The 24,224-nt window shown below is 42.3% G+C and overlaps 1 pseudogene across 1 annotated transcript in view; it reads left to right on the top strand.

Moving 5' to 3' along the window:
• The first annotated feature begins 1,446 nt into the window (after window positions 1–1,446).
• LOC143816815 (retinol dehydrogenase 16-like) overlaps window positions 1,447–24,224 on the top strand; it is a 124,094-nt pseudogene continuing 101,316 nt past the window's right edge. The window contains exons 1-2 of the transcript XR_013224004.1: window positions 1,447–1,570; window positions 19,348–19,672. The product of XR_013224004.1 is annotated as a retinol dehydrogenase 16-like (transcript). The remainder of the gene's footprint in view (window positions 1,571–19,347; window positions 19,673–24,224) is intronic.

Genomic DNA, 24,224 nt, shown 5'->3' with positions numbered 1-24,224 from the left:
CACACAAGTTCCAGCAATGCATAGAGAATCCCCCTCACCTCCATACTGTTCAGCCCGGGCTCATCGCAATCAGGCAGTGTTTAAATTAATATGCCTTGGAGATCGCAGTCACACAGCTCAAGAGTTTGAGCAATGATTGTTTCCACCTTTCACTCATCCACCTCTTACTGATCAATTTTCAACTTTGAAATGCTGGGCAAGGCCCTGTCCCATCCATCCATGCTGCGCCAATATAAAATTCAGACTGAGGGTCAATTAGTGCCACTTTTCCTGGTGTCTGCCCCTAATTTCTGGAAATGTTTGGACTCCATGTTGGGTCTAGTTCATGTTTGCTGTCTGAATTTGGCCGGGCTATCAGAGCACTAGGCCTACACATGTCACTTATCCACCTGTTACTTATCAATGTTTAAATTGACGTGAAATGCTGGTCCAAGCCCTGTCCCAGCCTCTGTCTCATGTGCAGCCATGTTGTGCAATTACACTATTTGCTCTGAAAATTTGGGTCAATTGATGCTACCTTTCCTGGTGTCTGCCCCTAATTTGAGCTGTTTTGGCAGCATTTGGGCCCCTCTCTGAAGGTGTTGTCTAGGAGTTTGGCTCTGCCTCCCATTGAATTCAGTGGGGTTTGGATAATTTCGGTGAACATCAGGAAGTTTGCTGATCTGAGCTGAACCAAACCTTGAAAGGTTAACTCATCTCTAATCACAACTGACTCATATTATTTATTTATGTCCCCATATGACACAGGGGTAAGTATATAACCAAAATAGAAAAATGTGCAAGGAAACAAAATACAATAATGTTTTGATAATACATTCATTTTATTCAATAGTATGTTTTGTAAAAATAGTGATTAGCACAGTTTAAATAACTGGCTTAAAAGCAGACCCAGGCAGCAAGGAAAATTGGAGGGTGAACAAATAAAAATATATATATATTTCAACAAAATTCATAAATTTTTATATAAAGAAATATGTCAAAAATAAATCAAAATGACATAATATTGCATGTCAATTGACAGTCTGTTGTTGTATACATGTATACAGAAAGCTTTCCGAAAAACAAAATTATCTGACATGACAGAGTAATTAAAGGGTCCTCTTCAAAGAGCCTTATCAGTAACAATAATTGTGATAAAAAGTAATGGTAGATGATTAGTACAAGTAGGAGGAAATATCCAGTCTGCGTATAATGAAACACAAATATGATCAGACCACCCACCAAGACACCCGACAAGTGTTTCACGATTTTTTTTATATTATTGGAAAAAAAATAATGTTTTATCAAAGCATTGTTGTATTTTGTTTCCTGGCAAATTTCTCTTTTTTTGGTTATTTTTGATTTAGTGGAGCAGTACAGGTTCAGGTGCCAGGAAAGTGATGGGCGGGACCAGTCATTCCTATCCTCCAATTCAGAAGGTTCAGCTGGAGCGAAAAAGGCAGCAGAGCTGCTCATAGCTGCCTAGCTGTGGAGGAGTAAACACGTCTAAAACTTACACAAGGTTGATTGAAGGACCTATAGGACAATAGTCTGCTTTGCCAGTGGTTAAACGCTACCCAGCTGCCTGAAAGTGAGTCCATCTCTACAATACATCTTTTGCTATATTTTTTTACATTAAAAAAGCATGTTGCTTCACACTAAGTGTGATTATATCTGAGAGCTTAACTCTATTGTTCCCACATTGAACATTTGGTGTTTTTTTCATATTGAAGGCTTGCAGCAGTTCTGCTTTTATAAGCTAAATTAGGTTATTTGCGTTTTTGAGTGTTTCTTTTACATGCATTTTTATCTTGTTTTTGGCACTGATGTTTTTGCATCTTTTTGGTATGTCATGTGTTAGGGCTAGCGGAACGCACCAAATGAATAGAGAGACTTCTATATATATAATTGTCTAAGGGTTTTTCTGTCTGTCTGTCTGTCTGTCCTGGCCTGGCGGCCTCGACCAATCAGAGACGGGCACAACATGGCGACGATGATGTCATAAAGGTTGCCTCGACCAATCAGCGACGGGCACAGTCTGCCACGAATTCGCCTCGACCAATCAGCGACGGGCACAGTATCGACGTAGATGTCATAATGGTTGCCATGGCGACGATGATGTCATAAAGGTTGCCTCGACCAATCAACGACGGGCACAGTCTGCCGTGAATTCTGGAATCATCATTGTCCATATACTACGGGGACATGCATATTCTAGAATACCCGATGCATTAGAATCGGGCCACAGTCTAGTTATTATAATATATGCGCTCGCAGCCCGGGGTCCACCGTGCAGGAGAACCTGCTGCTAGCAAATGGCGGAACTAAATAGTGGTATGAGCTACCTCTGTTACTTCACAGAGTAGCCGTGAACTCAAAGCACTGTGCCCTGTTAACCTTCACAGTGGCACAGGCTAACTACCCAAATGAGAGCAGTCAGTGGTCATGCATGCACACAAAACTCCTTGCCGGAGGTGCCAGCATTCTAGGGGCTTATTTCAGCCAGGTCCCTGAATACTCAAACACACAAACTCCTCGCCGGAGGTGCCAGCATTCTAGGGGCTTATTTCAGCCGGGTCCCTTAACACTATCATACGTGACCACACTGGCGCAAAGTACAATATTGAACAATACTAGCGCATGGCCGTGCGGCCATGCGAGCCTTAAATAGTTGCAGCACATACAGGACCTTCCTAGAAGGACCAATGAGAGGCTGCCACAGAGCGTGAGCACCTACAGGACCTTCCTGAAGGACCAATGGCCTTAGCTGCAGTGTCTGATCATGTGACCCTCGATCTCCACTGAGAGATCTTACTCTGGGCATGCTCAGAACGAGAAAAGCAGGACTTAGTCCCAGAAGCGTCTGCTCGCCGCTGCCCAGCACTGACTCCAATGGCAGAAGCAGGAAAAGCAGCAGTAACTCTGTACAGAGTCAGACTGAGCGAGACGCTGGGACCGATGTCTCCGCTGAGCAGGCTCCACTGCGGCAGGAGAAGAATGGGCGACCGCAGCGGAGATGGCCCGAGATTCCCCCTGTGCAGAGGCGGGAACTTGACCCCTAACATCATGTTTCAAAATAAAGATGCTTAGTTTTTGATACTTCTTGCATTGTTGAAAATGCTATTGATATTGTCGTGTGTAGTTTACATTTTATTTTAAGGAAATTCTGTAGCAGAAATGCACTACAAATGCATCTAATGCAATGCTATTGGGGAATTACACACATTGCTTCATGAACCTGAAAGACAAATTGATATGTTGCCAAATAAAAAAACGCTCCGCATTTCACTTTACACTGCATAAAATAAGCACATCGTGCACAAGATTTTTCATTTTTAATCTGCCATCCAAAAAGAAAAAGTGCGTGTGTGTGCGTGTGTGTATATATATATATATATATATATATATATATATATATATATATATATATATATATATATATATATATATATATATATATATCAGACCAAAAGCTTGGACACACCTTCTCATTTAAAGATTTTTCTGTATTTTCATGACTATGAAAATTGTATATTCACACTGAAGGCATCAAAACTATGAATTAACACATGTGGAATTATATACTTAACAAAAAAGTGTGAAACAACTGAAAATATATGTTATATTCTAGGTTCTTCAAAGTAGCCACCTTTTGCTTTGATGACTGCTTTGCACACTCTTGGCATTCTCTTGATGAGCTTCAAGAGGTAGTCACCGGAAATGGTTTTCACTTCACAGGTGTGCCCTGTCAGGTTTAATAAGTGGGATTTCTTGCCTTATAAATGGGGTTGGGACCATCAGTTGTGTTGAGCAGAAGTCTGGTGGATATACAGCTGATAATCCTACTGAATAGACTGTTAGAATTTGTATTATGGCAAGAAAAAAGCAGCTAGGTAAAGAAAAATGAGTGGCCATCAGTACTTTAAGAAAATAAGGTCAGTCAGTCCGAAAAATTGGGAAAACTTTGAAAATGTCCCCAAGTGCAGTTGCAGAAACCATCAAGCGCTACAAAGAAACTGGCTCACATGAGGACCTCCCCAGGAAAGGAAGACCAAGAGTCACCTATGCTTCTGAGGGTAAGTATATCCGAGTCACCAGCCTTAGAAATCGCAGGTTAACAGCAGCTCAGGTTAGAGACCAGGTCAATGCCACACAGAGTTCTAGCAGCAGACACATCTCTACAACAACTGTTAAGAGGAGACTTTGTGCAGCAGGCCTTCATGGTAAAATAGCTGCAAGGAAACCACTGCTAAGGACAGGCAACAAGCAGAAGAGACTTGTTTGGGCTAAAGAACACAAGGAATGGACATTAGACTAGTGGAAATCTGTGCTTTGGTCTGATGAGTCCAAATTTGAGATCTTTGGTTCCAACCACCGTGTCTTTGTGCGACGCAGAAAAGGTGAACGGATGGACTCTACATGCCTGGTTCCCACCGTGAAGCATGAAGGAGAAGGTGTGATGGTGTGGGGGTGCTTTGCTGGTGACACTTTGGGGGATTTATTCAAAATTGAAGGCATACTGAACCAGCATGGCTACCACAGCATCTTGCAGCGGCATGCTATTCCATCCAGTTTGCATTTAGTTGGACCATCATTTATTTTTCAACAGGACAATGACCCCAAACACACCTCCAGGCTGTGTAAGGGCTATTTGACCAAAAAGGAGAGTGATGGGGTGCTACGCCAGATGACCTGGCATCCACAGTCACCAGACTTGAACCCTATCGAGATAGTTTGGGGTGAGCTGGACCGCAGAGTGAAGGCAAAAGGGCCAACAATTGCTAAGCATCTCTGGGAACTCCTTCAAGATTGTTGGAAGACCATTTCAGGTGACTACCTCTTGAAGCTCATCAAGAGAATGCCAAGAGTGTGCAAAGCAGTCATCAAAGCAAAAGGTGGCCACTTTGAAGAACCTAGAATATAAGACATATTTTAATTTGCTTCACATTTTTTTGTTAAGTATGTAATTCCACATGTGTTAATTCATAGTTTTGATGCCCTCAGTGTGAATTTACAATGTTCATAGTCATGAAAATAAGGAAAAATCTTTAAATGAGAAGGTGTGTCCAAACTTTTGGTCTGTACTGTATATATATACATTATATATACAGGTGCTTCTCACAAAATTAGAATATCATCAAGAAGTTAATGTATTTTAGCTCTTCAATACAAAAAGTGAAACTCATATACAGGTCCTTCTCAAAAAATTAGCATATAGTGTTAAATTTCATTATTTACCATAATGTAATGATTACAATTAAACTTTCATATATTATAGATTCATTATCCACCAACTGAAATTTGTCAGGTCTTTTATTGTTTTAATACTGATGATTTTGGCATACAACTCCTGATAACCCAAAAAACCTGTCTCAATAAATTAGCATATCAAGAAAAGGTTCTCTAAATGACCTATTACCCTAATCTTCTGAATCAACTAATTAACTCTAAACACATGCAAAAGATACCTGAGGCTTTTAAAAACTCCCTGCCTGGTTCATTACTCAAAACCCCCATCATGGGTAAGACTAGCGACCTGACAGATGTCAAGAAGGCCATCATTGACACCCTCAAGCAAGAGGGTAAGACCCAGAAAGAAATTTCTCAACAAATAGGCTGTTCCCAGAGTGCTGTATCAAGGCACCTCAATGGTAAGTCTGTTGGAAGGAAACAATGTGGCAGAAAACGCTGTACAACGAGAAGAGGTGACCGGACCCTGAGGAAGATTGTGGAGAAGGACCGATTCCAGACCTTGGGGAACCTGAGGAAGCAGTGGACTGAGTCTGGTGTGGAAACATCCAGAGCCACCGTGCACAGGCGTGTGCAGGAAATGGGCTACAGGTGCCGCATTCCCCAGGTAAAGCCACTTTTGAACCATAAACAGCGGCAGAAGCGCCTGACCTGGGCTACAGAGAAGCAGCACTGGACTGTTGCTAAGTGGTCCCAAGTACTTTTTTCTGATGAAAGCAAATTTTGCATGTCATTCGGAAATCAAGGTGCCAGAGTCTGGAGGAAGACTGGGGAGAAGGAAATGCCAAAATGCCTGAAGTCCAGTGTCAAGTACCCACAGTCAGTGATGGTGTGGGGTGCCATGTCAGCTGCTGGTGTTGGTCCACTGTGTTTCATCAAGGGCAGGGTCAATGCAGCTAGCTATCAGGAGATTTTGGAGCACTTCATGCTTCCATCGGCTGAAATGCTTTAAGGAGATGAAGATTTCATTTTTCAGCACGACCTGGCACCTGCTCACAGTGCCAAAACCACTGGTAAATGGTTTACTGACCATGGTATTACTGTGCTCAATTGGCCTGCCAACTCTCCTGACCTGAACCCCATAGAGAATCTGTGGGATATTGTGAAGAGAAAGTTGAGAGACGCAAGACCCAACACTCTGGATGAGCTTAAGGCCGCTATTGAAGCATCCTGGGCCTCCATAACATCTCAGCAGTGTCACAGGCTGATTGCCTCCATGCCACGCCGCATTGAAGCAGTCATTTCTGCCAAAGGATTCCCGACCAAGTATTGAGTGCATAACTGAACATTATTATTTGATGGTTTTTTTGTTTGGTATTAAAAAACACTTCTATTTGATTGGTCGGGTGAAATATGCTAATTTATTGAGACAGGTTTTTTGGGTTATCAGGAGTTGTATGCCAAAATCATCAGTATTAAAACAATAAAAGACCTGACAAATTTCAGTTGGTGGATAATGAATCTATAATATATGAAAGTTTAATTGTAATCATTACATTATGGTAAATAATGAAATTTAACACTATATGCTAATTTTTTGAGAAGGACCTGTATTATATAGAGTCATTACAAATAGAGTGATCTATTTCAAGCGGCGTCGGGCCCCTCTTACTCACAGGTCCCCTTAGCGGCCGCTTGGTGTGCAGCTATTAGTGGCACGCTACTGGCTGGGCGCCCCTGGAGGAGCAGGGGCCCTAGGCAGCTACCTTGTCTGCCTGCTCTAAATGCCGGCCCTGACAGCTACTTTGTATTAATTATTATTTTTAAAAAAAGCACAAATCTGATGTCACCAAACACTGATGTTCACTTCTTTAATACGCTACCTATAAAACTACTCTGTATGCAAAAAAAATTCAAATGGGAGTGGGGGGAGGGTAGCGGAAGGTGATTGGGGGGAATTGGGACAGGGATTGAGGAGCTGCTGTTGCCACTGCTGTTGTGATCACAGATGAGTCACACAGCAGCCCCCACACATCACAGGAGACAGATTAGCACAGCATGTCAGCTAAGCAAAATATCCAGGAGTAGGCACAGGTCGCGGGGGGGGGGGGGATTTCGAACTAGCCATGGATGAAATTCTCTCTCAGATCCACAGGGGGGTCTCACAACTGCTCTGCACGCCAACTGTGAGGTAACGATGGTGGGGATTTCTATTTTAGATTAACTTTTGGCGCTGATTGGCAAAAAAATAGTTTGTGACCAATCAGCACCACAGGGGTTAATCAGGTGAGGTGACATGACCATCACCCCACCCATTGTGATGGCTGCCATTGGTGATGTGTCAGACAGCACCAATCACACCATGTTACATGATTTATTTTTTTTATATAACTTTATTGTCACATTACTGAGATTGCTATGTCAGAATTGACCAGCCAATCAGGGAAGGTACAGACTCCCGGGATGACGTGCAGGGATGGCCTGCTGTCAGACAGCAGCCATCTTAACCAGGTCAACGCACGATGCAGCGTGGTGACCAGAAATAGAGGCACCGTATACTTCTCTTTGCTGGCATGCAGCTCCCGCAGAGAAGTGTATATATACGGCACATGTCGGGAAGGGATTAACATATTCCAGTAATTGTGAGAATTTTTTTTGTGACATGTTTTGCTTTAAGTTAGTGGAAAATTTGGGTTGTTTTTTTTGCATTTTATTTATGGAATTATAACAAAAATTTACAAATTTTAAAAGTTTACAATTTTCTAACTTCAAATGTTTAAGCCCTTAAACCAGATAGATAGTTAACCACACAAAATGGATAATTCGTAACATTTACCATATGTCTACTTTACATCAGCATCATTTTTAAAACCTATTTTTTTTTAGTAAGTTAAGAGGGTTAAAATTTTTATCAGTAATCTCTGTAAAATTGATTTCAATTAGGGACCACATCCCTTTTGAAATGACTTTAACCCCTTTACCCCCAAGGGTGGTTTGCACGTTAATGACCGGACCAATTTTTACAATTCTGACCACTGTTCCTTTATGAGGTTATAACTCTGGAACGCTTCAACGGATCCCGGTGATTCTGACATTTTTTTCTCGTGACATATTGTACTTCATGATAGAGGTAAAATTTCTTTGACATTATCTGCATTTATTTGTGAAAAAATGGAAATTTGGTAAAAATTTTGAAAATTTCGCAATTCTCAAATTTTGAATTTTTATTCTGTTAAACGAGAGAGTTATGTGACACAAAATAGTTAATAAATAACATTTCCCACATGTTTACTTTACATCAGCACAATTTTGGAACCAATTTTTTTTTGGTTAGAGAGTTTTAAGGGTTAAAAGTTAACCAGTGATTTCTCATTTTTCAAACAAAATTTACAAAACCATTTTTTTAGGGACTACCTCACATTTGAAGTCACTTTGAGGGGTCTATATAGTAGAAAAAACCCAAAAGTGACACCATTCTAAAAACTGCACCCCTGAAGGTACTCAAAACCACATTCAAGAAGTTTATTAACCCTTCAGGTGTTTCACAGGAGCAGAAGCACCGTGGAAAGAAAAAATGAACATTTTACTTTTTAGTCACAAAAATGATATTTCAGCAACAATTTTTTTATTTTCCCAAGGGTAAAATGAGAAAATGGACCTCAAAATTTGTTGTACAATTTGTCCTGAGTCCACTGATACCCCGAATGTGTGAGGAACCACTATTTGGGCACACGGCAAGGCTCGGAAGGAAAGGAGCGCCATTTTACTTTTTCAAGCTAAATTTGGCTGGAATTTAGATCGGACGCCATGTCGCGTTTGGTGAGCCCCTGATGTGCCTAAACAGTGGAAACCCCCCACAATTGACCCCATTTTGGAATCTAGACCCCCTAATGAACTTAGCTAGATGTGTGATGAGCACTTTTATCCCCAAAGTGCTTCACAGAAGTTTATAACGCCCGGGCGTGAAAAAAAAAATCCTATTTTTTCCACAAACATGATCGTTTAGTCCCCAATTTTTAATTTTCACAAGGGTAACAGAAGAAATTGGACCACAAAAGTTGTAGTACAATTTGTCCTGAGTACGCCAATACCCCATATGTGGGGGGGGAACCACTGTTTGGGCGCACGGCAGGGCTCAGAAGGGAAGGAGCGCCGTTTGACTTTTTCAAGCTAAAATTAGCTGGAATTGAGATCGGACGCCATGTCTCGTTTGGCGAGCCCCTGATGTACCTAAACAGTTGAAACCCCCCACAAGTGACCCCATTTTGGAAACTACACCTCCTAAGGAACTTATCTAGATGTGTGATGAGCACTTTTATCCCCCAAGTGCTTCACAGAAGTTTATAACGCCCGGGCGTGAAAAAAAAATCCTATTTTTCCCCACAAAAATGATCTTTTAGTCCCCAATTTTTAATTTTTCCAAGGGTAACAGGAGAAATTGGACCCCAAAAGCTGTTGTCCAGTTTGTCCCGAGTAGGCTGTTACCCCACATGTGGAAGAAAACTAATGTTTGGGCATACGTTGGGGCTCGAAAGGGAAGTAGTGACGTTTTGGAATGCAGACTTTGATGGAATGTTCTGCAGGCATCATGTTCCGTTTGCAGAGCCCCTGATGTGCCTAAACAGTAGAAACCCCCACAAGTGACCCCATTTTGGAAACTGGACTCCCTAAGGAACTTATCTAGGTGTGTGGTGAGAATTTTGAACCCCCAAGTGCTTCACTAAAGTTTATAATGCCCAGGCATGAAAATAAAAAATCCTATTTTTCCCCACAAAAATGATCTTTTAGTCCCCAATTTTTAATTTTCCCAGGGGTAACAGGAGAAATTGGACATCTAAAGTTGTTGTCCAAATTGTCCTGATTACGCTGGTGCGCCATATGTGGGAAAAAACTGTTTAGGCATACGTTGGGGCTCGAAAGGGAAGTAGTGACGTTTTGGAATGCAGACTTTGATGAAATGGTCTGTCGTAATGTTCCGTTTGCAGAGCCCCTGATGTGCCTAAACAGTAAAAAAAAACACAAGTGACATCATTTTGGAACCTAGACCCCCAAGGAACTTATCTAGATGTGCCCCCTTTTTGGAACTAATGTACGGTTTCCTGTGAAGTAAATTAGTAGTGCATGGAGGTGTGGTACAATTTGAAGCAATCCTTCATACACAGGCCAGGTTTTTCGGGGCAGGTGTTGCATTGATAAATGGTGTCCTTGCGTATTCCCCTTTTGTAACACACTCAGCACCTTTTTTGCGGCTTACCTTTTCTGCCAGTTGGCGGGACCACCCCCGGAAAATGCTGGCCTGGTACGGTATGAGCACCTTCAGTTCCGAAAGTACTGGGGCCCTCTCCTTCCGGAGTGCCAAATATCAGGGCCTTAACCACTACCTCCTGGAATTGAAGGTACAACGTATCGGTGTGGTGTGCACATTGTGACAGCAGGAAAGCGTTCAGCATTGCCATTTGTACAATGTGCACGGCCAGCTTTTTGTACCACACCTTGGCCTTTCTCAAAGCACTGTACGGTTGGAGGAGTTGATCAGAGAGATCAACGCCCCGCTTGCTTTTGTTGTACCCCAGTACACAGTCCGGTTTGAAGACCTGTGTGGAGGTACCCCGTACAGTGCTGAGGGCGCTGCCATCACCGTGTATGGTGGTCAAGAGAAGGACATCCCTCTTGTCCTTGTACTTGACCACCAGCAGGTGGTCGCTACATTGGGCTTTGCTCTCACCTTTTCTGAGCATCTGCCCAAGTAGCGTCTTTGGGAGGCCTCTCAGATTTTTGCGGATAGTACCGCAGGCTGCGGTACCTCGCGTAGAGAGGGATTTGTAGAGTGGGATGCTGGTATAAAAATTATTGGTATAGAGGTGATAACCTTTATCCAGCAGTGGGTGCACCAAATCCCACACAATCTTCCCACTCACTCCCAGGACAGGAGGACACTCAGGGGGTTCAATCCTGGTGTCCTTCCCTTCATACACTCTAAACCTGTGGATGTACCCTGAGGTACTCTCACACAGCTTGTAGAGTTTGATTCCGTACCTGGCCCTCTTGTTGGGCAGGTATTGACGGAATCCGAGCCGCCCCTTAAAATGGACCAAGGGCTCATCCACGCAGATGTCCCTTTTGGGCATGTACAATTCAGAAAACTTTTTGTTGAAGTGTTCGATGACCGGCCGAACTTTGAACAGACGGTCAAAGTTGGGGTCATCTCGTGCGGGACACTGTGCATTATAGGAATAATGCAGGAACTTATGGATGGCCTCAAAACGCTTCCGAACCATGACCATTCGGAACACTGGAGTGTTATATAAAATATCTACACTCCAATATTGCCGAATTTCTGGCTTCTTCACGATCCCCATGTGGAGGACCAGGCCCCAAAACTGCATCATTTCAACTGCATCTACAGGAGACCAGTTGGAAAATGATGAACCGGGGTTTTGCTCCAAAAATTGACGAGCATACAAATTAGTTTGCTCCACCAGGAGTTTAATAAAATTCTCAGAGAAAAAGACTTTGAAAAAGTCTGTTTCTGTGAGGCCGGCGGTGTCAAACTTGATTCCTGATTCTGCCACAAAATCAGGAATCAGCGGCTCGTAATTTTCTGGGGGCGAGGTTCGTATGGGGTCCGCAGTGGGGAGCGCTGGTTCAGGAATGGTGGGCGATGCCTCATCTTCTGTCCTGGGGCATCTGCGTGGCGGTTCCGCAGGACCCGAGGAGGAAGATGAGGAGGAGGAGGAAGAAGAGGATGAGGATGAAGAATCAGAAAAGTAAAGAAAAGTGGGATCCTTTCCCTCACTATCAGTGTCGAAGGAAGGAAAGAATATGCCTCCTCCAATGAATAGCGCTGTTGGGACGAACAGGACTAGCGGGACATTTTTGTGTGAATATGGTGCTTGGGTACACTTTATTGATAACTGTATGTGTGGGGGGATAGTGATTTGTGCAAACTATTATCTGAAAAGAAAACGCTAAAAGGAGAATAAAAACCTGTGAAAAGAAAAGTCTAAAACAGCAGGCCCTAGCTCTGATAAGTGAACTTGCATCACTTATCAAAATTCGGCGGCTGCTGGATGTGCGCACGGAGATGACAAAAAAAGTAAAAGTGTCTAAAACAGCAGGCCCAGCTCTGATAAGTGAACTGTTTCACTTATCAAAGTTTGGCTGCTGCTTGATGTGCGCACGTGCCTCAGGCAAGGGGGGGGGGTAAAAGGAAAACGGCAGGCACAAACTATGATAAGTGAACTGCGTCACTTATCAAAGTTTGGCGGCTGCGGGATGTGAGTATGGAGTTGGCGCAAAGGGGCTGAGGAAAAAAAAGCGAGCACGAGCGTTGATCGGTGAACTGCGTCACCAATCAACGCTTGGCGGCTACTAAATGTGCGCGCAGAGGCGGTGCAAATGGGGGTGGAGGGTGTAAAAAGAGGGGGAAGGGGGGGATTGGGGGGGATGTGGGGATTGGGGTGGATGAAGGGGGATTGGGCAGGGATCAGGGATAAAACTTACGTTTAGTTGTCTTCTCTCTTTAGCAGGGATTGCGGTGCTACAGGCTGCTGTGGCACCACAATACCCAGCACAGCAGGGAGATCCAGGCACAAGATCCAGCAGGGAGATCCAGCAGTATGACCACTCTGTAGGAATCCTCAGCTAGAGTGAGGACCCCTGCAGAGCGGTCATACACAGGTCAGGCAGGTGACGAGACAGGTCACAGAGCGGTCATACTGCTGCTGTGACCTGTCATTGGTGGGATCGACCATAACATCGATCCCACCAATCAGAGCTTTCCTCGTCACCCTGGCAACTGCTGATGACCTGGCTGCGACCTGCCTGGATCGAAGCTGTTAGCTCCGATCCTAGGCAGGTCACAGCCAGGTCACATGCAGGGCACAGAGCGGTCACCGCGTGACTGCCGCAGTGCCCTGTGATTGGCGCAATTGACAATGACATCGATCGTGCCAATCGGCTCCTGTAGGCCCTGCTGGGCCTGTGCTAGGTTCTATCCTTGGATCGGTGCTATTATAGCACCGATCCACGCAGGTTCCAGCAGGGCACAGCGCGATAATACCGCGCCGTGCCCTGCGATTAGCGCGATCGATGCGATCGGCGATCGTGCCAATCCGGGGTCCTTTTGCCGGTGCCTGGTGTTGCCAGGCACCAGACCTAGGATCGAGTACATCGGTAATCGATCCTAGCCTGTGACCTCATTGTTTCAGCCGCTCCGATTGGCTGAAACAGTGAGAATGGCTGTGATTGGCTGTTCAGAATTGAACAGCCAATCACAGCGATCGGGAGGCCGGGTGGGCGGTGACAATGCCCTGGATGCTGACACCATCTTCCCTAAGGTAAGATGGCGTCGGAATTTTAATGCGATCACCGCGACTTAAGTCGCGGTATCGCATTAAAGGGCATGACGTACTATCCCGTCGAGGGTCAGATAGGCCCAGGTCACCTCGACAGGACAGTACGTCTAAGGTCAGAGAGGGGTTAAGGGGCTTATGTGACTAAAAGTCACAACACATTAAAAACAACACCCCCTCAAAGTGCTCAAAACCACATTCAAGAAGTTTAACTCTTTAGGTACTTCACCAAAATTAAAGCAATGTGGAAGGAAAAAATGAAAATTTTACTTTTTCCCACCAAAATATTGATTAGCCTCAAATTTTTCATTTTCAAAAGAGTAACAAGAGAAAATGGACCATATAATTTGTTGTCTAGTTTCTCCTGAGTAAGCCGATACCCCATATGTGGTGGAAAACTACAGTTTGGGAATGCGGCAGGGCTCAGAAGGGAAGGAGCACACTTTATCTTTTAGAGCACAAAATTGGACTAGATAACAGATACCATAATGCGTTTTCATAGCCCCTGTTGTGCCTAAATAGTGCTTAATGCTTCTAACACCGCCACTTGATGACACTTTGTTTGAGGGCGGCGCTGTAGGGCGGCACTGGTCTCTCACTGATTCTGTCTCTACCCCCAGTGACATCTTATTTCACAGGTAGAAGATGCTGTTGAGATAGAAGTAGAGTGTGGGCATGACACTCACTTCTCCAACAGCTTATAACACCATGGATCCAAAACATCTCAGTGATGCAAGAAACTATATCAAATAACTGCAGCTTCACCTCCTGACGGCACCTTGTTCCAGGAGGGGCAATACTGCAGGGAAGTAAGTTCAGTTGAAAAAGAACTTATTGTTCGAAACATGTAGCTTGCTGCTATTTCTTCTCCTGTGAACCATGTTTTTGGACTTTGGATTTTATCTTTAATAAATTTTGATATTTTTGGAAGCTGGATTTTCTCCTCTATTTGTTCTAAGTAAGTTCAGCCCCAGCCCCAGCATTCTGTGTCATTTGTTTGAGACTCCTCTCAAAAGAAGTGTAACAGGAATTTAAGTAAAAAACGCATTTAAGGATTAGCTAGATATGAAAAAGTGTAGGGTATTTTATAATAGAACTAATTATAAAAGTGGTTAGGGTGTAATGATAGATATTTAAAAAGGACATTTTAGGTGCTGGACCAACACTTGCAATTAATAACTTGTTGCACAACCTTTTGAGGTAAAATCTGATAAATTATTTGTCACTGACTTCTGCACCTGCCCACAGATACTTAGATTCACTTCTCATGAGCAAACTACTCCACTTGAATGTTTTAGCTCCTTCCACAGATGTTCAATAAGATTTAGTTCAGGGCCCATAGACGGCCACTTTAGAATAGTCCAATGCTTTGCTCTTAGCCATCATTGGGTGTTTTTAGCTGCATATTTTGGGTGATTTTCCTGTTGGAGGTCTCATGACCTGCAACTCAGTCCAAGCTTTCTGACACTTGGCAGCACATTTCACTCCAGAATGCCTTGAAAGTATTGATGGTTCACTGTACCCTGCACAGATTCAAGACACCTTCTGCTAGATACAGCAAAGCAGCCCTAAAACATAACCAAGCCTCAATGTTTCACAGTAGGTACAATGTTCTATTCTTTACTTTATTTTTGCATGTGTCAATATAGAGCTGATGTGACTTGCCAATAAACTCTTGTTTTATCTCATCTGTCCAAAGGTCATTCTCCTAGAATCTTTGCAGCTTGTCAATATGCATTTTTGCAAATTCCAGTCTTGCTTTTTTATGATTTGCTTTCAATAGTTCTTTCCTCCTTGGGCGTCTTCCAAAACTGTGATGGATTGTGCAATCTGATACGAATGTACCCTGACCTTCAAGTTCAGCTAATCTTTATGGAATTTGTTTTGGGCTGTTTGGTTACCATTTGTATTATCAGTCTGTCATCACTTTTCCTCTTGCGGCCACATTCAAGGAGGTTGGCTACAGTCCCATAGCCCCTACACTTCTGATATGTGCAATTGTAGTAACATGAACATCAAGCTATTTGGAGATGGTTTTTACCTTTAACATGTTTGTCTTTCATTTTCTTTCTACTCTTCTCGGACTAAATCAATTTTGGCTCCATGTTCAGGGTAGAACACACTATGATACAAAACAGCACAAAGACTACTTTTCATCCTTAAAATAGGCAGACTAACTGATTACAAGTTTAGAGCCACCTGTGAAGCTAATTACAGGACACACCCTTGCTTAACTTGTCCTTGTGATCAAATTATTTTCAGTCTTTTCTATGGTGACCATCAGTTTTGTCTAAGTCATTTTCATTAGTTTGTTTTTTGCTTTTAATTTTCAAGTTGAACCCCAATGCCAAAGTAACGTTGGATTTTCGTTAGTTGATTTTCAGTAAATTTAACTTGAGAACTACTTTTGCCACTTTCAAGTTATTTCAGTGACCATTATGAGTTTTTGGGTTCTTCCTATTTTAACTAAAGGGTTCCAACTGCATACATATCACAGCTACATATACCGTATTTTTCGGACTATAAGACGCACCGGACTATAAGGCGCACCCAGGTTTTAGAGGTGGAAAATAGGGAAAAAAATATTTGAAGCAAAAAAATGTGGTAAAATATTTAATAACATACTATTATATGTGATGTTATTATATATAATAGTATGTTATTATGTTGGAAGCTGCGGGACCAGTGTGGTGTCTGTGAAGTACTATATGAAGATGCTGGAGGGTGAGTATAAGAATGGGGGCACAGGGCTTCTATTGAAAGCACCACTCCAGCACTGCAAAATAACACTGGAGTGCTGCTTTAAAAGCCCATGAGAGAACTAGAACTCCCAGCATGTCCTGCAGATCCTAAGACATGCTGGGAGTTATAGTTCACTAAAGGAGTGGCAGAGTGCTTTATTGTGTTTTGGAAAGACTAACCTCTTAATTGTGGCAGCCAGCCTGTGGCGAGGTAAAAGCATCCCATGGCTGCACACACAGAGCCCTCCCTCTTGTTGCCTTTCCACAGCACAGGTAATGGAAGCCAGCAGATTCTAGTGTTGGGGTCTGAAGGACCTGTGATGATGTCAAGAAGAGTCAGGGCTCTGTGCTGCCATGTGATGCTGCAGCCCACCCACTTCTGACATCATCACAGGTCCTCCTTGTGCACACTGCACAGCACTCAGCTCCAGCCCTGGAAGGTACGCAGCGATCTCCTCTCCCCTGGACCCTGCTGCTGCTGCCTCCTCCTCCCCCGGACAAACGGATCTCCCCAGCTGCTGCAGGAATCAGTGCTGAGGAAACCATGTGTGTCCCTGCTTAAGTGCAGTATTCATTTGCTGCTCCCGGCTCACCGCTCAGCTGATAGGTGGGCAGGGAGTAGCTAATGAATATTCACTGCACTTAATCATCAGGACCACATGGTTTCCCCAGCGCTGATTCCCGGCAGTGGGGACATTTTTCTGCCTCCTAAAGTGGGATAACAGTGCGATCCCACTCACTGCTGCCCCCCTCCCCACATGCTACATCCCTACCATAAGACGCACCCACACTTTCCTCCCAAATTTGGAGGAAAAAATTGCGTCTTATGGTCAGAAAAATACGGTATGTATATAATCTATATCTGCGTGAAAAAGTGTTTGCCCCTTCCTGATTTCCTATTTATTTGCATGTTTGTCACTTTTAAATGTGTTAGATCACCAAGCAAGTTTAAATATGAGACAAAGATAACACAAGTAAACACAAAATGCAGTTTTTAAGTGAAGGTCTTTAATATTGAGGGAAAAAGTACAATTTTCATAGTCATGAAAATACAGAAAAATCTTTAATTGAGAAGGTGCGTCTAAACTTTTGATCTGTACTGTGTGTATATATATATATATATATATATATATATATATATATATATATATATATATATATATACACAGTACAGACCAAAAGTTTGGACACACCTCATTTAAAGATTTTTCTGTATTTTCATGACTATGAAAAGTGTACATTCACACTGAAGGCATCAAAACTATGAATTAACACACGTGGAATTATGTACTTAACAAAAAAGTGTGAAACAACTGAAAATATGTCTTATATTCTAGGTTCTTCAAGGCAGCCACCTTTTGCTTTGATGACTGCTTTGCACACTCTTGGCATTCTCTTGATGAGCTTCAAGAGGCAGTCACCGGGAATGGTCTTCCAACAATCTTGAAGGAGTTCACAGAGATGCTTAGCACTTGTTGGCCCTTTTGCCTTCACTCTGTGGTCCAGCTCACCCCAAACCATCTCGATTGGGTTCAGGTCTGGCGAGTGTGGAGACCAACAGTATCAACAATACAGTTGATCCTCTGTCTGTATAATACTGTACATGTAATACAGCGGAAAAACACAAAAATTGAGCTTGGATCAAGTTGGTACATGCAGCACATAAACGCATGTTTACATTGGCCATAAAGCGCACAAAACCTACAAGAAACAAAATGAGCAAAAAATCCTCAGTGTGTGAATAAGGGCACTATCTAATATTAAAAACATGTAATAATACAGGTATACTTGTACAGTGACATATAAACGTTTGGGCACTGCCCATCCATTCTTCCTTGAAAGATTCTTGCAGTTCTGTGAGATTCCTGGGTCGTCTTGCACGCACTGCTATTTTGACGTCTAGCCACAGATTTTCAATGATGTTAAGATCAGGGGACTGTGAGACCATTGCAAAAACCTTTAGATTGTGCCTTTTGAGTTAGTCTATTGTGGATTATCTATACAGATATTCTACAGATCTTTCAAGTTTCAGGGCTGTCGCTGGGCAACATTAAATTTCAACTCCCTCTAAAGATTTTCTATTGGGTTCAGGTCTGGAGACTGGCTAGGCCACTCCAGGACCTTGAAATGCTTCTTATGGGGCCACTCCTTAGTTGCCCTGTGTTTTTTCAGGTCATTGTCATGCTGGAAGAACCAGCCACCCACGACCCATCTTCCATGCTCTTACTGAGAGAAGGAGGTTGTTGAACAAAATCTTGCGATACGTGAACCCATCCATCGTTCTCTTCAATATGGTGCAGCCATTCTGTCCCCTTTTCAAAAAAGAACCCCAAAATCATGATGTTTCCCCCATTATGCTTCTTGGTGTGGTGTTCTTTGGGTTGTATTCATCCTTCTTACTCCAAACACTGCAAATGGAGTTGATACCAAAAAGTTTTATTTTAGTTCCATCTGACCACATGAACTTCTCCCATGCCTCCTCTGGATCATCCAGATGGACATTGGTGAACTTCAAATGGTATTGGGCATGTGCTGGCGTGAGCATGGGGACCTTGTGTGCACTGCAGGATTTTAATTCATGACTGCGTAGTGTGTTACTTATGGTAATGTTTGAGACTATGGTCCCAGCTCTCTTCAGGTCATTGACCAGGTCCTGCTGTGTAGTTCTAGGCTGATTCCTGAGCTTTCTCAGAATCATTCTAACCCCACGAGATGAGACTTTGCCTGTAGCCCCAGATCGAGGACAATTGACAGCCATCTTGTGTTTAAAGTTTTGGTCTCTTCTTGTGGCTAGTGTGCAAAAAGGAATTGGCCAATATGTGCACTGAGAATCATTTTGAAAGTATAGTCTATATGGCAGTAATGCAGTTTTGCAGTTTACATTTTATATATTATATGTTTGCACAATAGGCTCCTGAACTTTTGGATGTATGTAACCCTATATTCTGCACTATGGCGATTGTCAGTTTTGATTTTTGAGGTGTCTCTAAAAAAACATTTACCGTAATTTCCTTTTATTGCAGTTCATTTATATATTGTTTTAAAACTCTGTTTTAATCCCACATTGTATTGCCATTGCCTAGGTCCTCGTCACCATGTGGCTCCTTCTGTTGGCGCTCCTGGCTCTGATCCTTCTATACAGACGATACAGATATAGATTGATCCTGGAGAATCTCACAGACAAATATGTTTTAATCACGGGATGTGATTCTGGATTTGGAAATCTGCTGGCAAAACAGCTGGACAAGCGTGGGATGAAGGTTTTGGCAGCTTGTCTGACTGATAAGGGGGCAGAGGAACTAAAGAAGGAGACATCATCCAGATTGCAGACAATACTTTTAGATGTCGCCGACAGCCAGAGTGTCAGCGCTGCAGCAGAGTGGGTCAGTGGTATAGTCCGAGATAAAGGTGGGTCACAAGAATAGACAGACAGCAACTTTTTACATTTCACAAGAAAATACTAATTTCTGTGTGTTTAAGCATCCATCACAAGTGTTTTCTTCATAGAACTTGGTTGTTTCATCTTCTGAAATAAGTAAAATTGCAAAGTGCTTGTAAAATTAAGTAACTTTGCAATTTACCTCTAAAAATTCTTTATCTTCTCAAGAATGGAGAGTTTTTACATTTTTATTTTTTTTTAGTTTACAAGCTCGTTGACTGGGATACTGGCTACCTTAAATTGGCTAGTAACCCAGGTAAGGAGCTCGTGCTTCCAGGCTCTGTGTTTTAGGCCTCATTGAAATATCTGTGATTTTGCTTGTATGTAAAAACATGGACTGTTCTTCATCAATGTCTTGATTCCGAGCTTCATCATTTTTTTGTCAGTTAATTTTTGCAAAGTTTTTCAGCATTTATTTTCACATTTGGATATATACATGAATTACAAAGCCTAATCATTGCAGTGTTAATCACAGACCGCACACAGGTTGTACACTGATTCCATCCATGATTTCCATGGACCCTTAGGCCACGTTTACATGTTCAGTATTTATTCACTATTTTACCTCAGCGTTTCTAAGTCAAACCCAGGAGTAGGTGATAAATATTGAAGTGTTGATGTGTTTCTACTATACTTTTCCTCTAATTGCTCCTCCTTATTTTGGCCTACAAATACAGATGTAAGGAAAACTCACCAAATTCATAACGTGTGAACGTGGCCTTAGTCATGTATAGGTGATTTTGATCTGTGATTCACATAAAAAACAGACATATCTGTGTGATTTTGTGGACATGCAGTATTGGTCCACATTCATTATTGTCTTTGTGCATGTGCTTTGTCTAGTTTTGGGTGTCTTGTTCCTCTTTTGTTTGCACCCAATTCATTATTCTATTTGAGTCTATTTTCAATGTGCTCCCCTGTTTTCTTTTTCCGTGTTGTGGTTGGAGTTTAATGATTTCAAATGTTTTCACCAGATTTATCAATTTTGACTTTTTCTAAAGTCGTAAAATTTGGCACAACTCCAGTCTCATCATGGTGTAAATTTGAGTGCGCCAAAGTTTTGGCATAATTTTTGCCCCATTTTGCACCAAAAAGTCGCAAGAACTGTTTGAGGCAGAAAAAAAGGTCATATTTGACTGTGCAGTAAATTCATGAATCGCATGCATCATTTTGAAGAATTGGGTGCCAAAAATGGCAACTAATACGACAAGGAATAACTAATACGACAATGATAAGACAAAAAAGGGAAGTGACAAAAAAGGCAAATGATGAATCAGGGCCATGGTTCACAAAACAACATGGACATGTGAGCAGCTTCATAGGTTAAAATGGATATACAGTATGTTCTATGTTTGAGAACCACAGATAGATTATGTACGGGAAAACCTGTTGTCTGAAAGAGGCTTTAAAACTAGCAAGCACTGCTCTAAAGCTTGATTATTGGATCCTGCCAGCTTTAGAGTCCTAGCACTACTACCATAGTACAGAGGCAAAGCTGACTCTGCTTGCAACACTAAAGAGCACACAGTTTTGAGCAGTGACACCACCATTCTGCTTATCTGAACTGTCAGTCTTCAGGAACGCCCTGCCCACAGCAACCAGGAATCGGGAAAGCAGAGGAGTGATGTGCTCTTGAAGTATAAAAGGGGGTCAAACACTTTAAACTCTTCCTACCATGGGCAAATTTAGCCAGATCACTAGATTACAGCTATTCTGTAACAGTGTAGAGTGCAGTGTATATCCAATGAATTCCTGGTAGGGCCTTTAGCTTCAATCACAAACCATTGGCACCAAGCAATCATTTTATGGATTACACTGAAGTGATTAGCAATAGCACCGATAGCTGTATTTAGAGACAGTTGTATCACAGACAGCACCCACATCTAGATTTGGAATCAAGCATGTGACCCGTTGTCCTAATCAGACATCCAGTTGATAAAAAATGCTCATAATGTCTTACAATATGTTTACACACCCACAATTCATTCCTCCAAAGTACTACAAATTTGCAGTGAGCATAGCTCTGCATGAAGCAGTACTTTACTGTACTGCTTTACTGTATGTAAACCATGTCTCATATCATGTCGGGTTTGGGAAGGAGATAGCAAAAGCCGGCAATTGAATTACCGGCTTTTATGATATCTAGCGCTGTATGAAATATAATTATATATATATATATATATGTGTGTCTCACTGACAAAAAAAAAATATATATATATATATATATATATATATATATATATATACACTCACTGGCCACTTTATTAGGTACACCATGCTAGTAACGGGTTGAACCCCTTTTGCCTTCAGAACTGCCTCAATTCTTCGTGGCATAGATTCAACAAGGTGCTGGAAGCATTCCTCAGAGATTTTGGTCCATATTGACATGATGGCATCACACAGTTGCCGCAGATTTGTCGGCTGCACATCCCTGATGCGAATCTCCCGTTCCACCACATCCCAAAGATTTCATGTTGTTTACGCCAAATTCTGACCCTACCATCCGAATGTCGCAGCAGAAATCGAGACTCATCAGACCAAGCAACGTTTTTCCAATCTTCTACTGTCCAATTTCGATGAGCTTGTGCAAATTGTAGCCTCAGTTTCCTGTTCTTAGCTGAAAGGAGTGGTACCCGGTGTGGTCTTCTGCTGCTGTAGCCCATCTGCCTCAAAGTTCGATGCACTGTGCGTTCAGAGATGCTCTTAGGCCTACCTTGGTTGTAACGGGTGGCAATTTGAGTCACTGTTGCCTTTCTATCAGCTCGAACCAGTCTGCCCATTCTCCTCTGACCTCTGGCATCAACAAGGCATTTCCGCCCGCAGAACTGCCGCTCACTGGATTTTTTTTCTTTTTCGGACCATTCTCTGTAAACCCTAGAGATGGTTGTGCGTGAAAATCCCAGTAGATCAGCAGTTTCTGAAATACTCAGACCAGCCCTTCTGGCACCAACAACCATGCCACGTTCAAAGGCACTCAAATCACTTTTCTTCCCCATACTGATGCTCGGTTTGAACTGCAGGAGATTGTCTTGACCATGTCTACATGCCTAAATGCACTGAGTTGCCGCCATGTGATTGGCTGATTAGAAATTAAGTGTTAACAAGAAGTTGGACAGGTGTACCTAATAAAGTGGCCAGTGAGTATATATATATATATATATATATATATATATATATATATATACATACATATATATATATATGCATATACATATATATATATACATATACACACACACATATATATATATATATATATATATATATATATATATATATATATATATATACAGTACAGACCAAAAGTTTGGACACACCTTCTCATTTAAAGATTTTTCTGTATTTTAATGACTATGAGAATTGTACATTCACACTGAAGGCATCAAAATTATGAACATGAATTAGCACATGTGGAATTATATACTTAGCAAAAAGTGTGAAACAACTGAAAATATGTCTTATATTCTAAATTCTGCAAAGTAGCTACCTTTTGCTTTGATGACTGCTTTGCACACTCTTGGCATTCTCTTGATGAGCTTAAAGAGGTAGTCACCGGAAATGGTCTTCCAACAATCTTGAGGGAGTTCCCAGAGATGCTTAGCACTTGTTCGCCCTTTTGCCTTCAGTCTGCGGTCCAGCTCATCCCAAATTATCTCGATTGGGTTCAGGTCTGGTGACTGTGGAGGCCAGGTCATCTGGCGTAGCACTCCATCACTCTCCTTCTTGGTCAAATAGCCCTTACACAGCCTGGAGGTGTGTTTGGGGTAATTGTCCTGTTGAAAAATAAATGATGGTCCCAAGTAAACGCAAACCGGATGGAATAGCATGCCGCTGCAAGATGCTGTGGTAGCCATGCTGGTTCAGTATGCCTTCAATTTTGAATAAATCCCCAACAGTATCACCAGCAAAGCACCCCCACACCATCATACTTCCTCCTCCATTCTTCACGGTGGAACCAGGCATGTAGAGTCCATCCATTCACCTTTTATGCGTCGCACAAAGACACGGTGGTTGGAACCAAAAATCTCAAATTTGGACTTATAAGACCAAAGCACAGATTTCCACTGGTCTAATGTCAATTCCTTGTGTTCTTTAGTCCAAACAAGTCTCTTTTGCTTGTTGCCTGTCCTTAGCAGTGGTTTCCTAGCAGCTACTTTACCATGAAGGCCTGCTGCACAAAGTCTCCGCTTAACAGTTGTTGTAGAGATGTGTCTGCTGCTAGAACTCTGTGTGGCATTGACCAGGTCTCTAATCTGAGCTGCTGTTAAACTGCAATTTCTGAGGCTGGTGACTCGGATAAACTTATCCTCAGAAGCAGAGGTGACTCTTGGTCTTCCTGTCCTGGGGCGGTCCTCATGTGAGCCAGTTTCTTTGTAGCGCTTGATGGTTTTTGCAACTGCACTTCGGGATACTTTCAAAGTTTTCCCAATTTTTCGGACTGACTGACCTTGATTTCTTAAAGTAATGATGGCCACTCGTTTTTCTTTACTTAGCTGCCTTTTTCTTGCCATAATACAAATT

The sequence above is a fragment of the Ranitomeya variabilis genome, chromosome 3 (assembly GCF_051348905.1).
Source record: "Ranitomeya variabilis isolate aRanVar5 chromosome 3, aRanVar5.hap1, whole genome shotgun sequence".
NCBI lineage: Eukaryota > Metazoa > Chordata > Amphibia > Anura > Dendrobatidae > Ranitomeya > Ranitomeya variabilis.
This window is presented reverse-complemented; position numbering and strand designations above follow the sequence as displayed.